The sequence below is a fragment of the Pelodiscus sinensis genome, chromosome 3 (assembly GCF_049634645.1).
Source record: "Pelodiscus sinensis isolate JC-2024 chromosome 3, ASM4963464v1, whole genome shotgun sequence".
In the NCBI taxonomy this organism is placed as follows: domain Eukaryota; kingdom Metazoa; phylum Chordata; order Testudines; family Trionychidae; genus Pelodiscus; species Pelodiscus sinensis.
In genome coordinates, this window is record NC_134713.1 from 74,343,092 (window position 1) to 74,363,834 (window position 20,743).

Consider the following 20,743-nt stretch of genomic DNA (forward strand, 5'->3'; position numbering starts at 1 on the left):
TGTGGATGAGATGTCTGAGCCATTCCTGTGATGGAAAGCTGCTGGAGAATGGCTGCTCACATAAGTGCTCTTCAACATCTGTCTGTCATGTAAGTGTTTCTTTGTCTCTGAAAAACTGGTTTGAGCCTGCATTACTTAACCTTGGAGTATATTATTACAATGCTGGACAGCAGAATCATATAACCTTACATCCTATGTTGATACTAAGAATAGGACACTAATATTAAGTGGATTATGAGTTTTCAAATGGTATCGCACTAGGAATATTTTGTACATTTATCATAGTCTTGTAAAACTGGTTAAAGTAACAGTACAGAGCATCACACTAGATGAAAAGGGCTAGGAAAGGTTACTGAAAACTAGGCTATATTGACACAAAAGAAAAACCCATTTGTAGGTTCACAGTTTAGCAGGATTCCAACATGAACAGTACTCATGAGGAATATTTAACAGTTCCCTAAATTCTCGTGCTTCATGGCCTAAATTAATCACTGCCTGATGTCAGAGAAGATTCATCTCATCTACACTCCCTCAAAGCATTATAAAATTGTCTGCCTGGATTCTATGGGGTAGAGATGAGCTGGTTAGAGATTGCCTCCCATAGTATCAAGAAAAAAAGGCATTCATCAGATGTAGGATAGCGGAATCAAGAAAGATTTCTCAATCTTGGTTTGACTTCTCAACAAGTGAAGGTATAAGACCTCATTGATTTTCCTCCTGACTGAAGCACTTGTAAAAGTTACTGGTGGGGATGCCTTTTGAAGAAAATAAAAATTGATACAAATGCCAGAGCAGCATAAAGGAGCCTTAAACACCCCAGACCCTGAGAATTTCCTGGTGCAAGTACTGAGGAAAACAGCTACAGGCTAACCTCGGAGTTTGTCTTCATAAGCCTTGGCATAGAGGGCTATGTTGGGACTAGTGCTAGGAGTGTAAGGGTTCTACGAGTGGTGGAGCTGCAGCACACAGAACTGAGGAAATTCCAGGCAACATAGCCTGTAGGCTACTAAAGACAGACCGCCGGAACACACAACCTTAGGGGGAATTACTAAATTATTTCAGAGGCTTTTGTGGCTCCTGGAGAAGTCCAGATTCAGGACTGATTTAAGCCACTATATCTCCTCTGCTGAGTCCAAATATGACAGCTACCTGCCATGGAAATCTTTATTGTTCTGGTCACAAAATTGAAACCAACACAAAACTGAGGGTTTTCACTGGGAAAGGTGCTCAAACATTTAGAGGGACATGACAATAGCTCCCTCCCTTTGCAAATCTTAACCAGTGTGAGGTTTCTCTTTTGCACACATGCAGGTTTGGTTCCACTTAGGATGCAACAAAAACACAGGAAATCACCACAGATGCCTAAGGGTCTCTCAGGGTATGTCTACACTAGAGTGTTATTTCGAAATAGTTAATTCAAAATAGCTTATTTCAAAATAACACATCTACACACACAATGCATTTCGAAATAACGTTTTGCTATTTCAAAATAGCACGTTCACACTAAGTGGACACTGAATTGAATTGAAGGCCAGCTGGAACCAGGTCCAACAGGGCATCAGGTCAGGAGTTTTTGTTTGACTGCTGCCTGAGGCTATCTGAGGCTTGTGCTTAAAGGGACCCCCACCCGAGCAGCTGGTTCTCAGCTTTCCCTGCTTGCTTGCCTACCTCGATGAGGAACAGCAAAGCATTTGTGTCTCTGTGTGCTCGGATTGCCCTCGCTCGGGGCACCACAGCAATCTGCAACATGGAGCTGGAGCGGCCCTTGGACACACTGGTGCTTCTCATGAACGCGTTGCTGTGAGCTTGCTGCACTTTCTGCAGGCTGCCATCCAGGAGGTCCATTGGGGAGCTGTCAGTATCCAGGAGGCCCTTCAGGAGAGCTTCCACCCTGAGGAGCATGAAAAGCCTCCCTGGTGTGCCCCACTGGGGTCTTGTGCCTCATTCCTCCCTCACATCCTCCCACTTACCCCTCCCAGCCCCGCTTCCTGATGTCAAATAAAATACACGTATTTTCATGAACACAAACTCTCTTTATTTAAAAAAACTGGGAGGGGGATGAAACTGGTGAGACTGGAGAAAGGAGGTGGGAGAGGAGAAGGGGAAACCTGGGAGGAGGGAGGTGGAAGGGGAAAGAAGGGAGAGGCGAAGCTCAGGGCTCAAGGTTGGGGGTCTTGACAGACCAACTTGATTTTCATGAGAAACTGCTCCTGGTTCGCATGTGGCCTTTGGTAGCCAGGCTGGCAGCTATCCTGCCATAGATGGCCATGTTCCTCCGTCTAGTGCAGAAATCATGGATGTTGGGGGCATCCCCCCCACACATGAGTAAGGTCCACCCTGATCTCCACCCTGGACCAGGAAGGCTCCCACCTTTTCCAGGCCCTGGCAGGCTCCTGGGAGCTGGCAGACTGCTCCTGGGGAGTGGTGGAGGGCTGGCTGCCAGTGACTTGCTGGCTCATGTTTTGGGGCCGCTGGAAAAGAGGCAGTGACTGCTGGCTCTGGGCCAGCAGGCTTGGAGCTGGCACAGGCCCTGTGGCCAGAGTCCTCCCCTTTAAGGGCACCCTGGGAAGACTGGAGGCCCCCTATTTCAAAATAAGTGTCTACGCAGCACTTATTTCGAAATAGCTATTTTGAATTTGGCATTATTTCTCATAGAATGAGGTTTACCAAATTTGAAATAAGTGCTCCACTATTTTGAATTTATTTCGAAATAGCGGTTTGACTGTGTAGACACTAGTAAAGTCAATTTGAAATAATGGCTGTTATTTCGAATTAACATTGATGTGAAGACATACCCTTATTCTTCAGTCTACAGCAGAGCCAGCATCTATACCTCATATTGCTAACTCATCGTTTTAGTGTGAGTTGTATCCTATTTGGTGTTTGCTTAAATCTCCAGATCCTGAATTCAAGGAATTATGTGTGACATATGTTTCTAGTCCTTGTGGTTGCAGAGAAAAGCTATTGAGGGGAAAAAAATAATCTTATTTTTAAAAGCTTGACTACGTATATTCCACTGCTGAGAAACAGCTCAACAACAGCAACTATTATGACATTTATTTTATGACAATATGCACAGCTATACAGAGTTAGTAAATACCATCGACTTACATCAATTTACTCACATCAATTTCGTGCACATATTTTTGAAAGACAAAAACAAAACAACGTGAACCATGTAGTCGAAACATACAAATGAATTATTATTGAGTAAAATGATCACATTTTCAATAACAAAATTGTAAAGATGATTGTAAAAATGTTTTGTCCAAAAAATCATTATCAGCAGAACAGAAAAATTACACAAGTACTAACCAATGGCAATATAGTAGTAGTTACAGGAAAAATAAACAACAAGCATATTAATTATAGAATTGATCTAACGCAGCATTGCAATGAATGATTGATATTACATCATTATAGTTACAACTAATTCCATGACAAAACTGATGGCACCTTCTTAGCAGCTGGTTAAAAATCATTCTTAATCACATCACTCTGTGCTATGACAAATAAGATGAATAAAAGTTTGTTTGCCAAATATTTAATATTGTAATTTTTCATGGTTCTATATACATTGTACTAATTGTCATCATAGTTAAGAGTGAAATGTCACTAGAAAAAAAGAACTTTGCATTCATAACTTTACATTTATAATGACTAGATATGTCAATGTGATAATTAATTGTTTTTTAAACTCAGGAAGGAATTTGTAATGCTTATAAATGAGAAGCCAGCAACACTTGCATAAAATGGGCAACACTTGCATAACTAAATGGTGAGCTATTCTAAATGGTGAGCTGAGTATTTTTAGCCATAATAGTTTGCACTTTCATATATGTGGTGCTTAAAAATAGACTAAATTCATACTGATAAATGGTGTAAAATTATCCTTCACTTCCCTCTTGACAGCACTTGGACTTTCTTTTTCATTCATCCCAAAGAGTTTTCAATGCCAAACACAGAAGTTTTTAAAGAATCACAAAAAAGTCACCCATCTCTCAAAACCCCCACCCTGCCCTTATGCTGCTCCTCAGTCCCTGTGTAACCCACACACCTTGTGTGTTTCACTGTCTCATGTAGTGACACTTAGCACAATTATATGGAGAAGCAATGAGTTTGCTCTATAGCCTTAGCTGAGGGCCAGCTGGCTTTTAGCTCTAGCAGTAGATGCTCATGTGCTAAGCTCAAGAGGTCTCAGTTTGGTTCTGCCTATTGGCGTTACACCTGCTTTCATGTTGCCTGCCTCTTCCCTGCATGATTTCACCCACCCACACACTCATCTGTGCTCCCTCCAGCCATGCCTCCAGATAGCTTGCTGCTACAGTGCAGATGCAGATGAAGGTAAAATCTGGCTAACCGATCACATTCAGATGATGGGTTGGCAGATACACATTTTTTCAGAGCTCTGTTTATCTCTCTCTCACACACACATGCCATTCTGCCTGGATAAAATATTACAAAGGGTAATATTCTCACCCTATATGTGTGTAACTTCTGCATGTTCAGATTCCCATACCCTAACATAAATAGGTATACAGGACCAGGTCTGAACTTTCCATCCAGAAATCCAGTACAAGTGTGACTATATCTAATTTTCTGGATTTCTTGCCTAACATGCTCCTTAACCAATGGAAGTCAATGAAAACACCCCCATTGACATCCATCGGCTTTGAGTCAGGCCCTTTAGCTCTAACCCTGGACTGGGATCCAGATTGGTGAAATCCTTCGCCAGTGTGCTACCTATTGACTTTCAATTAGCCCAGTCTGCTGCACAGAGCCCATTGCAAGAGTAGAGCCAGTCTGTACACTCCTTAGGCCACTAAACCTTTATTGACTTCTATTTTGAAGTTGCAACACTCAGCCCCACCTTTCTAATGAAACATTTGATAAGGAGAGGAGGAAAAAATTCCTGTCATGTGTAAAATGCTGTATTTTAGGGTATTATAGAAGTAACAAGAAAATAATAAATTGGAAGCTCATTACTTCTCTGGAAAATGTAGAAGGCACCTTAAAGATAAACAAGATCATTTAGCCCATATTTAGTACATTGTTGGTCTCTTTTTCCTCTGTATTGTAGTTCACTTACAATGGGCAAATTCAAAACAGCTATGGATATTCTAGTTCCACTTTTCAAGCACTGTTATTTCCTTTGTTGAGAACATGCACACTGTTGTCTTTATTGGTATACAACTTTGGTTTATGGTAATGCAAAGACCAGGTGTAGCTTTATAGACTTAGGATTCCAGTCTTGCCACTTCACTCTTTTGCAGGAAAACATTTATTGGTTTTGCTTGTTTTTAATAAGCTGGCAACATTTCAACAAGGCGCAATGAGACAGAAATGCTGCTCCACTCAAACTGCAAATAGTCGCTGGTGAGGCAACACCTTTTCCCTTTGGAGACAATTCTGCAAAGCAACTAGGAGCTCCTCATTGGTTTTGATTCTCATGTGGGAGGGGATTATTCTCAGAACTTTTTCACACGAAAAAAGTTTTGCAACCCATTTAGGTAAAGATTCAGTGGATTCTGCACCAGTCTCTTTCTCGGGCAATGGATTGTTTGGTGCGGTTAATACACTGCAGTGTAAGCCCAGAGAGAGACTCAGGCCCAAGCCTAACCACCCATCCATCTACACAGAAATCACACTAACCTAGAGCTTGGACCCAGGGGATGAGGATTCAAGCCTGAGTCAACCAGAAGCCAGGACCCAGGCTTCAAGCCCTATTTTTTTTGTAGTGTAAACATAGCTCCACACAGGAATTGTGCTCTGGAAATTCACCAGAAATATCCCCTAGGCCAACTTTCTTTGCCCTATGAACAATTAAATTTGGTGCACTGTCAAGTTTTCACACACTGCAAACAGCTAGGCTACATCTATATTGGCAAGATTTTGCGCAAATACACTTTAACGCAAGAGTTTTTGCATTAGAGTATTTGAGTAAGATGTACTTTTGTGCAAGAGCATCCGTACCAGTGTAGATGCTCTCTTGCACAAGAAAGTCCCGATGGCTATTTTAACCATCGGGCTTTCTTGTGCAAGAAATTGATGTTGCCTGTCTACACTGGCCTCTTGCGCAAGAACAGTTGCGCAAGAGGGCTTATCCCTGAGCAGGAGCGTCAGAGTATTTGCGCAAGAAGCACTGATTTTATACATTAGAACATCAGTGTTCTTGCACAAGTACTCACGGTCAGTGTAGACAGATGGCAAAATTTTGCCAATGTAGACAAAGGCCTAGCGTGGCCACATTTTGGTATGGCACTAGGGATGTGTCCACTTTGCATTAAAACACCCACAGCTGGCCTGTGTCAAGCTCATGGGGTAGGTCTGCGTGGCTATAAAGTTGCAGTGCAGAAATTCAGGCTCAGCCTGGAGTCAAAGCTCCGGGATCCTATCCCTATTCATGGGGTCCCTGAGTCTTGCCTCCAGCCCAAGAAATATTACAGTCTCACTGCTGGAGCCAGCTAGGCCAGCCATGGGTGTTTTAATGCACTGTATAAATATCCTAGTAATTCTGGGATTGGATGGTTAGACTCAGGCCTGCATAATGCCATGTAGACTCTGGAGTCCTATGTTGGGACCCAGGGTCCAACAATTTCTAATGTGGGGTTACAAATAAGTGTAGACTTCCAAGCTGTAGGTTAAGAAACCCAGGGGCTGCTAACTAATCTTGGGCTTACATGGCAGTATAGACACTTCCTCACTACACAATCTAACTCCCAGAGAGGTCAATGGAAGTTGAATCAGGAAGACGGTGCAAGTGTTTCTCCTCACTAACAGGCTGTGGATGTGCTGAGACCACTGTTTATCATGCTGATAATTATTGTCGCAGTGTTGCCTATCTATGTCCATCTACCAGGTATTGTACTTTATACTTAGGGCAGACCTACACTACAGCCAAAGGTTAGCTTAAGATATGCAGTTCCAGTTATGCAAATAATGTAGCTGGAGTTGAAGTACCTTGAGCCAATGGGAGGCCAATGGAGGAAATGCTCTCATCAGCTTCCCTTACTCCTTGTGACAGCAAGGCATACCAGCACTGATAGGGTTGCCCTCAGCATTCAATTTAGCGGGTCCATACTAGACCCTCTAAATCAAACACCAGAAGATCAACCACTGCAGCATCTATCTTCCTGCAAGTGTAGACATGCCATGAGATTTTAAGCTCTCTGGGGCAGGGACCACCTTTTTGTTGAATGTTTGTACAGCACCTAGAACAGTGGGATACTGAGCCCCTGGGACTTCTAGTCATGGCCACTGTAATACAAATAGGAAATAATAACAAGAATAAAAAGCAAATGAACAGCCTCATAACTAAAAGGCTGAGATATAAGAAAAGTCCAGCTGATAATTAAGGTAATTAAGGAAATCATATGCAAACACTTGGAAGGTAATAAAGTGATAGGGAATAGTCAGCATGGGTTTGTGAAGAGCAAGTCATGCCAAACTAATCTGATAGCTTTCTTTGATAGGATAACGAGCCTTGTGGATAAGGGAGAAGCGGTGGATGTCATATACCTAGACTTTAGTAAGGCATTTGATACGGTCTCGCATGATATTCTTATTGATAAAGTAGGCAAATATAACTTAGATAGGGCCACGATAAGGTGGGTGCATAATTGGCTGGATAACCGTAGTCAGAGAGTTGTTGTTAATGGTTCTAAATCCTGCTGGAAAGGGATAACAAGTGGAGTTCCTCAAGGGTCTGTTTTGGGACCCATACTGTTCAATATCTTCATCAATGATGTAGATATTGGGATAGAGAGTACGCTTATTAAGTTTGCAGATGTTACCAAACTGGGTGGGGTTGCAACTTCTTTGGAGGATAGGGACATAATTCAAAATGACCTTAGCAAGTTAGAGAAATGGTCAGAGGTAAACAAGATGAGGTTTAATAAAGAGAAATGCAAAGTGCTCCACTTAGGAAGGAACAATCAGTTCCATACATACAAGATGGGAAGCGACTGTCTAGGAAGGAGCATGGCGGAAAGGGATCTAGGGGTCATAGTGGACCACAAGTTGAATATGAGTCAACAGTGTGATGCTGTTGCAAAAAAAGCAAATATGATTCTAGGTTGTATCAACAGGTGTGTTGTAAGCAAAACTCGTGAAGTCATTCTGCCGCTCTACTCTGCACTAGTTAGGCCTCAGCTGGAGTACTGTGTCCAGTTCTGGGCGCCACATTTCAAGAAAGATGTGGAGAAATTGGAAAGGGTACAGAGAAGAGTGACAAGAATGATTAAAGGTTTAGAGAACATGACCTATAAAGCCAGGCTTCATGAACTGGGCTTGTTTAGTTTGGAAAAAAGAAGATTAAGGGGGGACATGATAGTGGTTTTCAAATATCTAAAAGGGTGTCACAAGGAGGAAGGAGAAAATTTGTTCCTCTTGGTTTCTGAGGACAGGACAAGGAGTAATGGGCTTAAAGTGCAGCAGGGGAGGTTTAGATTGGACATTAGGAAAAAATTCCTAACTGTCAGGGTGGTCAAATATTGGAATAAATTGCCAAGGGAGGTGGTGGAATCTCCCTCTCTGGAGATATTTAAGAACAGGTTAGATAGACATCTGTCAGGGATGGTGTAGTCGGAGCTTGGTCCTGCCTTGAGGGCGGGGGGCTGGACTCGATGACCTCTTGAGGTCCCTTCCAGTCCTATTATTCTATGATTCTATGATTCTATGATTTTTTTCTTTTGTTTTGACAAAATCTTGGTTTTCTATTGCACACAAGGAGGTGTGGATTCAAAATCACTTTTCATTTTGATGAGGCATTGGAACCTGTCTGAGGGTCTTTTATCTTGCACAGCTAATTACTACAGAACCTAATTACTTTACTGTACAAATGTTGCACGGTGTTTTCTGGTAGCGTGTGGCTAGCAGACTCGAGACATATCTTTTACACTCAAAACAAAAATGAATACACTTTGTGTATCTGTTCACATGGGTTACCTCACCAAATTTCAAGTTTGGACTAATTTTTCCAAATGAAATAGCTAAACCTTATAATAAAATGCCAAACTGTCATAAAAGAGAAGGGGGTTAAAAACACAAACAATACAGAAGATTCCAGGTTTACTTGTACAGTTTCTACAATGCTCATTTTTCCGCGTGGCATTTTACACTAAGATTAGATCATAAAAATATAGGAGGCCCTACTGTATTAGATCAATGGTCCATCTAGTCCAATATCCAGGCTTCAAACAGCCATGGGTGCCAGATGCTTCACAGGGAATGAACAGAACAGGGAAATTTATTGAGGGGTCTATTCCCTTTAAATAAGATCAACAGTTTATTTCAACACACAGAATTACCAGCTCAGATGTGAACTATGGACCCGGATTGTCCAACACAGTCCCTACTCCCTAATATCCCACTTCCTTCACAACCACCATAGCAGCCCCCAATTGCCCTATCAACTCACGGATCTTTCCAATTATCCCACCATCACCAGCAATATAACTCCCTCACTATTACAGTTACTATTATGCTCCTCCTCACCACACCATCCACATCTTTGCATTGTCCTTCTCACCAACACAGGCTGCTTCCCAACCACCACAGGAGGAGTGTCACTACACCATCATCAGCACACCATCCAGACAGGCTACATAATTATCATGTTGCACAGTGGGACTTCCTAACTGAAGGCAATTCTTATATAGTACTTATGTTCACTAAGATAAAGTTTTCCCCTCTGCTTTTACAGATGTTTATAAACAGATAGCCTTCTCTCCTTGTTCCTCATTCATACACACAAAGGTTATGATCCACTCTTGTCCCTTTTCTACTTTGTCCTGGCATATTCATAAATAACTTAAATTCAACATGAGTTGAGTGGCTTCTCTGATTGTGTCCTGCGTAGGTGCTTTGAATACTGCCTATGTGCTCATGGGTTGGATATAAAACCCACGTCTTTTGTCTGTGAAGGGGAGTCAGCAAAACAGCTTTGCATGTCTATGCAAATTCTTAGAATCAGACATGTAATTGCAGTCTCCTCAGCAATTACAGTCTCCTCATGGTTATATCATCAGCATAAATAAAAAATGCTTCCCATTTTCAATATTCAGATTGGAAGTACAGGTAACCAAAAAAGGCACACTGATTTTATTAATATGAAATTCCAATCATTCTCATCCTACAAAAATGGCAGTTGTCCATCTCAGCAGAGACCTAGAGCAGAGTATTCTAGTGGAGCTTCATATTACCAAGAGTCCATTCTTTTACAGAGCACACTACATTGCATTACTGTCAGGGGAGGTTTCATCCATACCACTGTCAAAACCAGACTAGGCAAAATACTAAAAAAAAAAATTACCAAGAGACACAATCCTGCATCCCCTGGAAGTGAACTAAAAGACTTCTATATTTTTCCAGTGTCTAGATTTCTAAGCCTCAGTCCTCAGACCAACAATGGGCAACCTCGGTTAGTAAGTGGGCTATGTGAGTGGCCTTTCTTCATCTCAATAGGCCGCAAGATTGTCATAAGCAAGATGGTCTCCTAAGATAGACTAGCTTTGCTAACTACTTGTATGCCTAGATTTTGCAGGATATGCCAATAGAACCATATTAACAGTCTGATTGGATGCAGCAGGAGAGCACAGTCAAAGTTATGTGGTATCAGCATGCATCTCACTTCACATACCCTTCTGTTATGTGTATGTCACTGTATGTATGGCAGTACAGTAATACGGATGAGGGGAAAAAACTATGCGAACAGAAAACAGCAAAATCTGGTAACCTTGTGCACAGATAATAGTAAACAAAATGTCTTGTAGGCCACACATAAAACCCCAATAGTCTACAGGTTGCCCACCACTGCCTCAGACCCAGGTGAGTTCCACTGAGTGAAAGAACTAAAAAGTGGGGGGCAGGGTTGCAATGCTTTTACATCACATCCCCAACCTTGAGCCTGAGGGCTGCTGTAAATTATGATGGCTTTCAATGGTTCACAAGGAACTTTTACAGCAGCCATGCATTGCCCAAGCACAGAGTGCTCCAGCTATGCCACCTCCTACACCTCCTTAATCAGCAGTTGGAATGGGTAACACAGAACCAGCTATGCTGTCTCCATGTCTGTTCAGGATTGTGTCATGCAGAAACTCTCCAGATGCCTATTCAGCTCACCTTTCGATTTTTCTAGTGCCGATCTGGCAGTACATAAGGGCTGACGGGGAGGCCAGGATCTGGTCAGATGATTCTGTCTATTGTATGTATGTCTATTGTATTCTGTGTTATCACATAATTAAAACTAAAGTTACTTGGCAAAATAAATAGAAGTGCACATTTTGATGCAATATCTTGTTTTTCTAAAACAAACAAAAAAAATCCCACATTTGTCCACTTGACCACTACTTCACCACATTCACCTTGGCACTCTCAGGCATTAGTATGAACTGACAATTTCCTTTGTAGATGGAAAAGCACGGGTATAATTTAGAAATAGAGTAAGAATATCTTTTAAATGTCCTTGAACCAGACGGTAGCTCCCCATGCTCTGTAATGAAGCCCAATGGTCATCCACTAAATTACCTCACCCTAGGTAAGAAATAAGAAACTCTGAAAGCTATTGAACAGTAAATTTTCACAGCAGACCAGCACAGATATGGTTAGCACAGGGGTTTCTGTCACTGTTGTGTATAGAGAAAGTTGTCAGTGTTCAGTGACTCACATCATCCTGCATCTACAGTGTGTGTGTGCTGCTGATATTTTCCCCTTTTCTTTAGTGGGTCATCTTCATGTATGCTGCCTATTCCATCCTATCCCTGTGAGAGATCATTCAAAAGGACATGCACCAACACTGTTCTGCAGATCTTACATTACTACAGTCTTTTAAAATGCCTTCTGATCTCTGAATAACCACACATGAGCAGGGATCCTAGTTTTCCCTGAAAAAAAAAAAGTTCTCCAATAGAAAAAGCATAACAATCCTTGCTTATCTACAATTAAAATGAAACACTGAATTTTCGTTTCCATAGCCAGAATACATATAGGTTTCAGTTTCACACAATTGTTTATTGATTTACAGTAGAACCCCTTTTATTTGAGACTCCATTAACTATCTCACCCTATTAACTAAACCCCCAGCTCGAGTTCTCCCACCTGACCCATCAACTTAAAGAAAGCTCTTTGCCAATTCTCCTGATTCTCCGCATTTAGACCATGGTTTTACTTTTGAAATGGCACTTTTTCGAAAGAGCGCCATGACTTGATTATGCAAATGAAGCACCGGATATTTAAATCCCCGCTTCATTTGCAATTTCAAAGTGTCTAATTTACATCCCTCTGTTGAAAGAGAGATGTAGTCTAGACACAGCCTATATGAGACTCAAACCAACAAATCATACCAAATGTTTCATAACCAATTGTTCATTTTTAAGAGTTAGTAGCCATACACAGGGTACCATTAAAAGGTTAGCATTAAGCAAGAGTTACAGGGTATAAAAAATATGGCATTTATTTCTCATTTTATAAAAGAGAAAAATAATGGTAACTTAAGTACACTTGTGATAACTATTGGCAAATTGACTTTGTAATGATAACCGTTAACATTCCCATCAGTTCTTTCTCAGAGTTATGTAAGAGTTATTCGAGATTCATTCCCAGCAATGACAGATAATAGGAAGATCACCACAATATAATAAGAATGTTAGATTTGAACCTGGGAGTCTTCTACATTGCATTCACATCTGTATGAAACAGCAGATTGAAAACTAAGGCCCCACAGCTGTAAACACATATCTGCTTAATTTTATTCATGAGAGTAGTTCTCACTGATTTGTGTTTAAGTGTTTTCAGGATTTGTGCCTAAAATTCTTCAAAAATGATATCTCCGTTCCGTTCCGTTCCCCTCCCCCCCCCCCCCCCCCCACACATACAATATAGAAAAATAGTTTTGCTCTTAACATTTTGATACCCCGATATTTTGCTGTTCAGGATTGTGAAAAATCTCTTACAAAACACGAATTATACTTTCTAATGTTTCAATGCAAAAATGAGTGTTTTGAAAATTCACTTCATATACTGTTTCCTACTTTTTTAAATATAAATTCATCAAATATGTAATTTCTAAAAAAAACACCCAGAAAAGTGAAATAACTAGGGATAAATTACTTTAAATTCACAAATCATTCATGATAAATAAAACAAAGTAACATACTAATTTTCTCTTCAAACATCACAGACAACCACAAACCTGCTCATACTCAACTTGACTGAGTTGTGAGTAGACTTCAGTGGGCCTCAGGTAAATAAAGCTTATACAAGTCTAAGTGTTTGCCAGGATCAAGGACTTTTTTTATTTTTTAGAGTAAGATGTTATGTGCCATAATGAAGTAGTGCCTTTTTGTTGTTGTTGTTCAGATTTCCTGTGGGTGAGATCCTGTAAGCACTCACTCACCATTGCTCAGCTGAAAAGTCTGCAAGACTATTAATTCATACCAGTAGAGTTATACATACACTTTAGTGAGTGCGGGATTGGGGTAAAAAATAATGGGGTTTGATTCTGTGCAACTGAAGCCATGGGGAGCTTAGCTACTGAATTCAATGGGCCAGGATGCAGAAGGAACATAAAAAGAGAATGCAGTAAGTTAGATCCATGGCACATACCACCTCCTAATCAATTTCTAATTCAGCATTTTAAAAAAGTTACTCACCCAGTGTAGCAAGTGTGGTTCTTTGAAACATTTATCCCTACAGATGCTCCACTCTTTGCACATGTGTGCCCTATGCATCCCTGATTGAAAAGTTTCACTAGCAGGGTCCATTTGGTGGCGCATGCACCATTGGTATCCTCATCCCCTGCACCAAGGCTATATCAAGCTGTATGGGTGAATCTCCTCCCCTCAGTTCCTTCTGTGACCCACCAAGTATTAGAAGAAATTCTAAAGCAAAAGGGAGAGCAGAGCAGGTAGTGCAGTATCCTTAGGGACATACATCTTGAAGAAGAACAGTTACTGCACAGGGTTAGTAACTTCTTTGAGTAGTGTCCTTATGGATGCTCAACTGTAGGTGACTCCCAAGCAGTATTCTCAGCATTGGGCTTGGCTTCGGAATGGAATCCAGCATTGAAAAAAGGATGGCATGGTTGTCTGCAGCCAATGGGGCCAAGAGACTCTTTGAGCCCCTAGGCAAGGCAGAGAGGTGTTTCCATGTTCCTGAAAGGGGTGGGGCTCCAGGAAGAAGGGGCAGAGCTGGGGCTAGCCTCTTTCAGGCAGCCCTCAGCTCCTCCTGGAGCAAACCACATCTCCTCCATGCACCAGTGTTCTCTGCAAATAACTTCCATCCATCAAACTGGAACTATATTCAGGACTTCTCTGTGGAACCCAGATAACTGCACACAGGAAGCCCTATGGATCACCACCAGCACAGAAATGGACTGGGCCACAGTGTCTGCAGCATCCAGCACGGCCTGCAGTAGTGTTCTTGGCAATAACACTCTCAGCAGTAGTGTCCTGGAATTATTTCCTTTGATCTGGAGAAAGGTGGTAAATAATTAAACCAAATTTCATGTAGTTGCTAAAGTTGCACTTTTCCATCCACACTTAGCAATTTGCAATGCAGAATTGCAACAAAGCTGATTACTCTGCCTTCCTTCTCAAAAAGTCCAAGCACTTTTCATCTCTGTCATATAGGGTGGATTTATAATAGTACTGCTTTCCCCCACTTGTTCACCATATCAATGACCAGGGAATTGGGTGGTGAGTAGGAAAAGAAGAATTCAGAGTCCTCCTTATGAGTATAATATTTCTTGTCAACTCTCTTGCAAGTGGGTGTCCCTGTAGCTGGGTTTTGCAATATGATCCTAGTGGGCTCCAGCAGAGCCTAGTTAGTAGAGATGTTGTGCAATGTAGACTGTCCAAGAACTTCTGATGGAGTTCTCCAACCTCCTCAAGAGATAACTGAAGAGAGTCTGACACCTGCTTAAAAGTCCACAAAAAGGTAAAAACCATTGGTCATTGATGGAGGGAATAGCATCATGATCTCATATAGCAAAGAGAATGAGGTGGTGGTTTGTGGTATGGCTTCTGGGAGAGCCAGGGCATGAAGCAGACAGCTCCCAACACCACTCGGACCAGAGATTCCAGGCCAGGGTGATGCTCCCACTCCGAGTGTGGCAGGCCAGGCACTACAGCCCTGTGTGGCTTCACAGCAGCATCCCAGCGCCCAGTCTCCTGGGGCCAGGCCCCCCAACCTCTTGGCCCATCTGGTGTATCCCCCACTCTGCAGGGAAGGGGCAAGCAGGAGGCAGCCGTGGCGGAGCAGCCAGTCCCTGGCAGAGGGGGCTGGGCAGCAGCCCAGGGTCCAGGAGCCAGGGCCAGGGCCCTACCAGCTCTCCATGGATGTGAGAGGCTTCTGCCCCATGGAGCTGATGGTGCAGCTCGACGGGCGCAGACTGATGGTGACAGAGAAACGGGAGCAACAAACGGAGTTGGAGTCAGGAGCCTGGTCCCACAAGTACCAAGAGCTCAGCAGGAAATGCTGCTGCCAGAGGACATGGACCCACAGGCCATGCTGTACTCCCTTGCCCGGAGGAAAGGGGCAGCTCCGCGTGGAGGCGCCACATCTGGCCCTGCCCGCTGCAGCACCAGGGGTTGGTGGCCGGAGAAGGGCCCGTGGTCCCGGAGGGGCAGGAGCTGGGGTGCTGCAAGATGGAGATAGATGATGAGAGCGGGGGGCCCATCCCCAGAGATTCCTGACCCTGCCCACAGACTCCTGTATCCTAGGACTCGGCTCCATCGATTCCTCTCCACCCAGCTGGAGAAGCCCTTGCTCCAGGTGTGAAGGGGCCTGAGCATGTTTTCAGGCTGTCAGTGCCACTGGGGGAAAGAAGTGACCGGGGGATGCTCCGCAACTCCGCCTCACTCTTGTGTTGCCTTTTTTTATTCTTTGTCTGCCCTAGTCTTCTTTCATCCTGAGATGTATCCTCCTGTTGCTTGGGTAAGAAACTTGGATCCCCCTATTGTCCCAATATAATAGAATAACAAGGATAGCCTGATAGACTGCCCAGGAATCCCAATATGACCATTGAGCCCATATTCAAAAGGAGTTACGTTTGGGGTTTCTCCCACCCAGAGCGATGAGATCTTGGATCATTTTTCCTGCCCCTTCAAGAGTCCTGCACAGAAATGAAGGAAGCAAATGGGATGTCATCATCAGCATCCTCTTTTTGTAATGGAGGCGTTCCTACAGAAAGAGGGGCCAACAGCAGTGGAGATGCAGAAGTATCCAATGACCAAGAAGTTCTCTACACCAAAAGATGCTCTGTACCTGCGAGCAAAGGAAACTTTACTTCAACAGTCTTCACCAAGTTTTTCTGGTATCTGATGTCCTGCAGTACTGAATGGTGCTTAGGTCAGAGGTGTAGCGAGAGTGTTATGCGCCCGGGGGCAAAGGCAAAATTTGCATCCCCCAATCATTTGTTACTACCTGTGGGACTTTACACATTCCCATCCAGCCAAAGTGCAGAATTTGCCTTGTGGAAAGTGGAGCTCACAGCCCACAAGGTGAGCAAAGCCTGGTGGTTTGGGGTGACAATGAATCAAACCCACATGGGCGGCTGAGGCCGGAGAATTGCTTGAGCTCTGTGTGGGGGCAGCACACTGTGTGCATTCAGTGTGTCCGTGCCAAGCCTGGCTCATGGAAAGTTTGTGACCTGGGGCTACTGAAGAAGGCTGATGTGGTTGAGCTGCAAAAGGACTGGGGTTAAAACTGCTGTGCGGGTCCTGGGTGGCATTGTGTTGTGAGCAGCCACTGCAGCGTAGCCAGAGTGGGAGCCGGTCTCTGTAGAGCACCAAGCAACATCCCCAGCTTTGCTCGTGTTCTTAAGCAGAAGGATGGAACATGTAGGGAGGCTTAGGGCAGGGGGTTCTGATGTCAGGAGTTGGGTTCGAGACAGGGGGTTGGTGTTTGGAGGGGTGCACTCAGGGATGAAGGTGAGGGTGCAGGAGTCAGGGATGGCAGTAGAAGGTGAAGGGCTCATGGCAGGGTGCTGGAAGGCAGGGGTAGCTTACTGGGGCTAGCCAGTGGCAAGGGTGACGCAGCTCTTGAGTTGGATTCTCATGGGGGCAAGGGACTCCAGGAGCTGGCCCGTTTCCACCTACTCCCCTCCAGCGAGCAGAGAGGCCTAACTCTAGGGGTCGGACCCTGCCTGCAAGGTGAAAAGGGATCAGCAGACTCCATTTTGAATCATAAACTCCATTTTAAAAACACCAGCCTGGGTAACAGCATGGAGCACTTAGAGATACTACTTGAAGAAGACCCTTCTTTCTTATGAAAATTTCAATGCAAAAACCTCAGGTTTTGAGGTTTTCAAATTGCTTTATTTCACACAGTCCCGGGGAAAACAAATGGGATTGATAAGTGAAAAGTCTGAAAAAAGTGACACTAAATTAAAAGCCACTAAAAATTGCCTTTCCCCATGTCCTAATTTCTGGGAGCTTCATGAAAAAGAAAAGAAAAATCTTCAATGGAATACTTCACTAAAATATAGTGATGGATCTGGATAACCCATGTTCATGCTAGAAATCCTTTTTCTCTCACTTCGGGAAATTATCCACACAGCCGCTACTTACCTGTGTAAGGGTTCACAGGACTAGGCCCAAAAAAACCATTGCTAATAAAAACAAATTATTTTAACTGAAGAATTACAGCTGTCCAATGCTTTGGCTTATGGCTTCATGCTTTGACAACTGTACCACAAGTTTTATTTTTCCCTCTCTGGTGTCAGATCTGAGATACTTGAGCCTAGCTTGGGATCTGGCATCACAGCAGGCCCTACCAATGCAGTGAGAAAGAGGGCAGTTGGCCCTGGGCCCCTTACATTACCACCTGGAGTGTGCATCCTGAATGGCTCTGAGGCCTGGGAGTTGCACGCTGCACTCTGGATGGCACAGAAAGATGGTTACCCCCTGCCCCTCCCCTTCCACCGGATGCTCTGCCCCTTCCAGGAGTGTGGAGCCGCCGCATTGCCTAGGGGCCCACATACGCTGCCTCATAGATGTGAGCAAGAGGATAATATGGGGAAGGCTGGCCCAGACGGAGGAGGCATGAATTGTTCTGTCTCAGTGGACTAGCATTGCAAAGTAATTTTTTTATAATGTCATAGAGAGGTTTGTGGATCCACAAAATATCAGGCAGAGCATTTGTGCCTTCTATGCTCATAAATATATGTTTAGTACAGCAGCTATAATAACATGCATAACATCACACGAGAACAAATTCCTGTCACATTCTTGAGGTAGGGAGAAAAAAAATGTTCTCAAAAATGCCTCACATGAAAATTCAATGCTCCCATTACTGGAGAGTGCAGCTCTCACAGGACAAATAAGACTACAGCCTGAAAACTATTTTAATAAATCAAAAATAAATACATGACTGTCTAGATTCTCTTTAAGAGTTTATTTTGACTTTGGCATGATGTTTGCAGAGCAGATTGGCAGTGTACAAAAGCATTTATTGTTCTTTTCTCTCTGTGTGTGTACTTATAAACACAACAGGCAATAAACAAGTAGCACTTGATCATCGCTGTGTATGATCCCAGCAGAACTGCTCAAAAGCATCTTAGTACCTTGTCTTGTTAATAAAAATGCTATGCACAGAATAAGTGAGGTGCATGCTCCTCCTCTAAAATAAGAAATGGACACCATAGGCTGCAGAGCCGGCGAAGGCTGAGACCATCTCAGTCATGGCCCAACTGCTTTTAAGCAGACACATGGAAAATAAGGTTGCCACATGACTGATTTCAGACCAGCCTGGCCATTTTTTCCTCCTTTCTTGCCAGTTGTCAGTCAAGAGATGTCATTTTCTAGGTTTTCTTCCTGTATGCACATGTGGCTGTGCGCATCAGAGCTGGAAGCATGCCACACCTTTCACCCAGCTCCCATTCCATGTGCTTAGCATGTCATCTCCCAGGACCTCACCTACCTGCCTGTCAAAACTGCAGCAGATCCTCTCAGTATTATGGAGCCATCTGGGAAGCTGGATTGACCAATCTCCCAAAGGTGAGAATCACCAGCAGGGATGAGGAAGGTAAGAAGTGGGGTGGGAGAGGTAGGGGCTTCATGGTAGGGACAATGGAGAGCCTCTCTAAAGAACAGAGGCTCCTGGGAGGGTTAGTGTAGGGGTTATATGTTAAAGGGGGTCAAGCTGTCAGTGGGAGGAAGCATGCTTGAAAGATAAATAGGAGGGACTGTAAATCAATGCCTCCACCTACACTAAGTGGCACTCCACAAGCCTGCTAAATACAATAGGCATGGCATTGTGGGGCACTGGACTGGGCTTTAGGAGACCTGGGTTCTATTCCTAGTTCTGCATTGGTCACCTGTGTGACCTGGGAAAAATCACTTTGACTTTCTGTGCCTTGGTTTCTCTTCTGGCCTTTTGTGTGGTTTCTCACTTTAGACCTTAATCTCTTCAAGGGAGGGGCTCTCTCACTATAGGTTTGCCCTGTGCTTAGCACAATGATCTTGGCTGGGGCCTCTATTAAAATAAAAGTAATAAATGTATCTCTAACTAGTTATTGTTTGATGTGTGTTTGTACTTGTCCTCTTAGTACAAATTTATTAATACTTAAAGATATATTGATACAGGGCCAGATTGTGAAACCCTTAGTCATGTGGCATAGCACTTTCTCCTCTTTGTTCCAATGAGCCTATTCAAAACAGTAAACACTCACCAAGAGGAGGGACTCAGGACCTTGCCTGCTCTGCATGTATGTATAATGTTATTAAATTTAACATATATAGGGTAATGTGTACAATTCTTATCTGGAAGGGGGACCTCTGGTTGGGGTTATTTTTAAGCTTTTACTATAATCACTACATAAATTAAACCTATTTTCATTCTCGTAGTTTAATTTCTTCACTTCAGTCTGTTTTCTTTTTGTATCCAGGGAATCAGAGCTACAAGCTTCACAAGTCAGTTCAGATGGTTATCTGCAATTTCTCTTTGTAGTGCACTTTGAGGTCAAATCCATTACAGCATGCGCTCAGACTGACTTTGCACACTTAACTCCACTGGGCCTACTGTGACATACTCAGCAGTTCACCTGAGAACCTGTTATCCATAGATACAGGAGATGTTAAAATTGATACATTAAAAAAAATCAGTTTCATGCCTGCTCTGCACCCTTGTGACTGAATAACCTACTGAATCTTAAATGATCAAATAAACAGCATACCATTTTTCTGACCAAGAAAAATGTGATTTTTGGTCATTAGGTAGTGCCATTACATCCAAATAGTATATGATTATGAGTTGTAAAAGCTATGAAGATTACCCACTATGGCTCTTACTAAGAGCTAAGACTACATGATCTTCCCCTGTCATATCATGACAGCTGAGAAAGTAACATACATCCACAGACAAAGATGTGTAAACATCTGCAGCTGACTTCTACACTGAAATCGCTATAGTATTTCTATATGTAAGGAGCTATAGTAACGCTATTTTTTCTTACTATCCCTTCTACATGAGCCTGGATAAACTGCTATATTTAACAGGGCTTTTGCTTTTTCTAATGCTTGAGCAGATTTAAAACACACCACTGACCTTTTAATGGACAGACAATTAGACTCAGATACCTGTAATTTGGCTCCGAGTGGTATAATAGATTATTTCAGCATCTTTTCACCTTCAGAGATTTTTTTTCACATCCACTTAAGATTGAGGTGAGTATGGTGTTTTGGAAGAAAAACCCCTAATAAGAGAACAAAGAGGGTGTTAAAATTCCCCTAACTGACATTTAGCC

General features: G+C 43.0%; 1 pseudogene; it reads left to right on the forward strand.

Annotated features, from left to right (window-relative positions):
- Positions 1–14,053: 14,053 nt before the first annotated feature.
- LOC142827615 (uncharacterized) lies at positions 14,054–15,720 on the forward strand (annotated as a pseudogene).
- Positions 15,721–20,743: the final 5,023 nt, after the last annotated feature.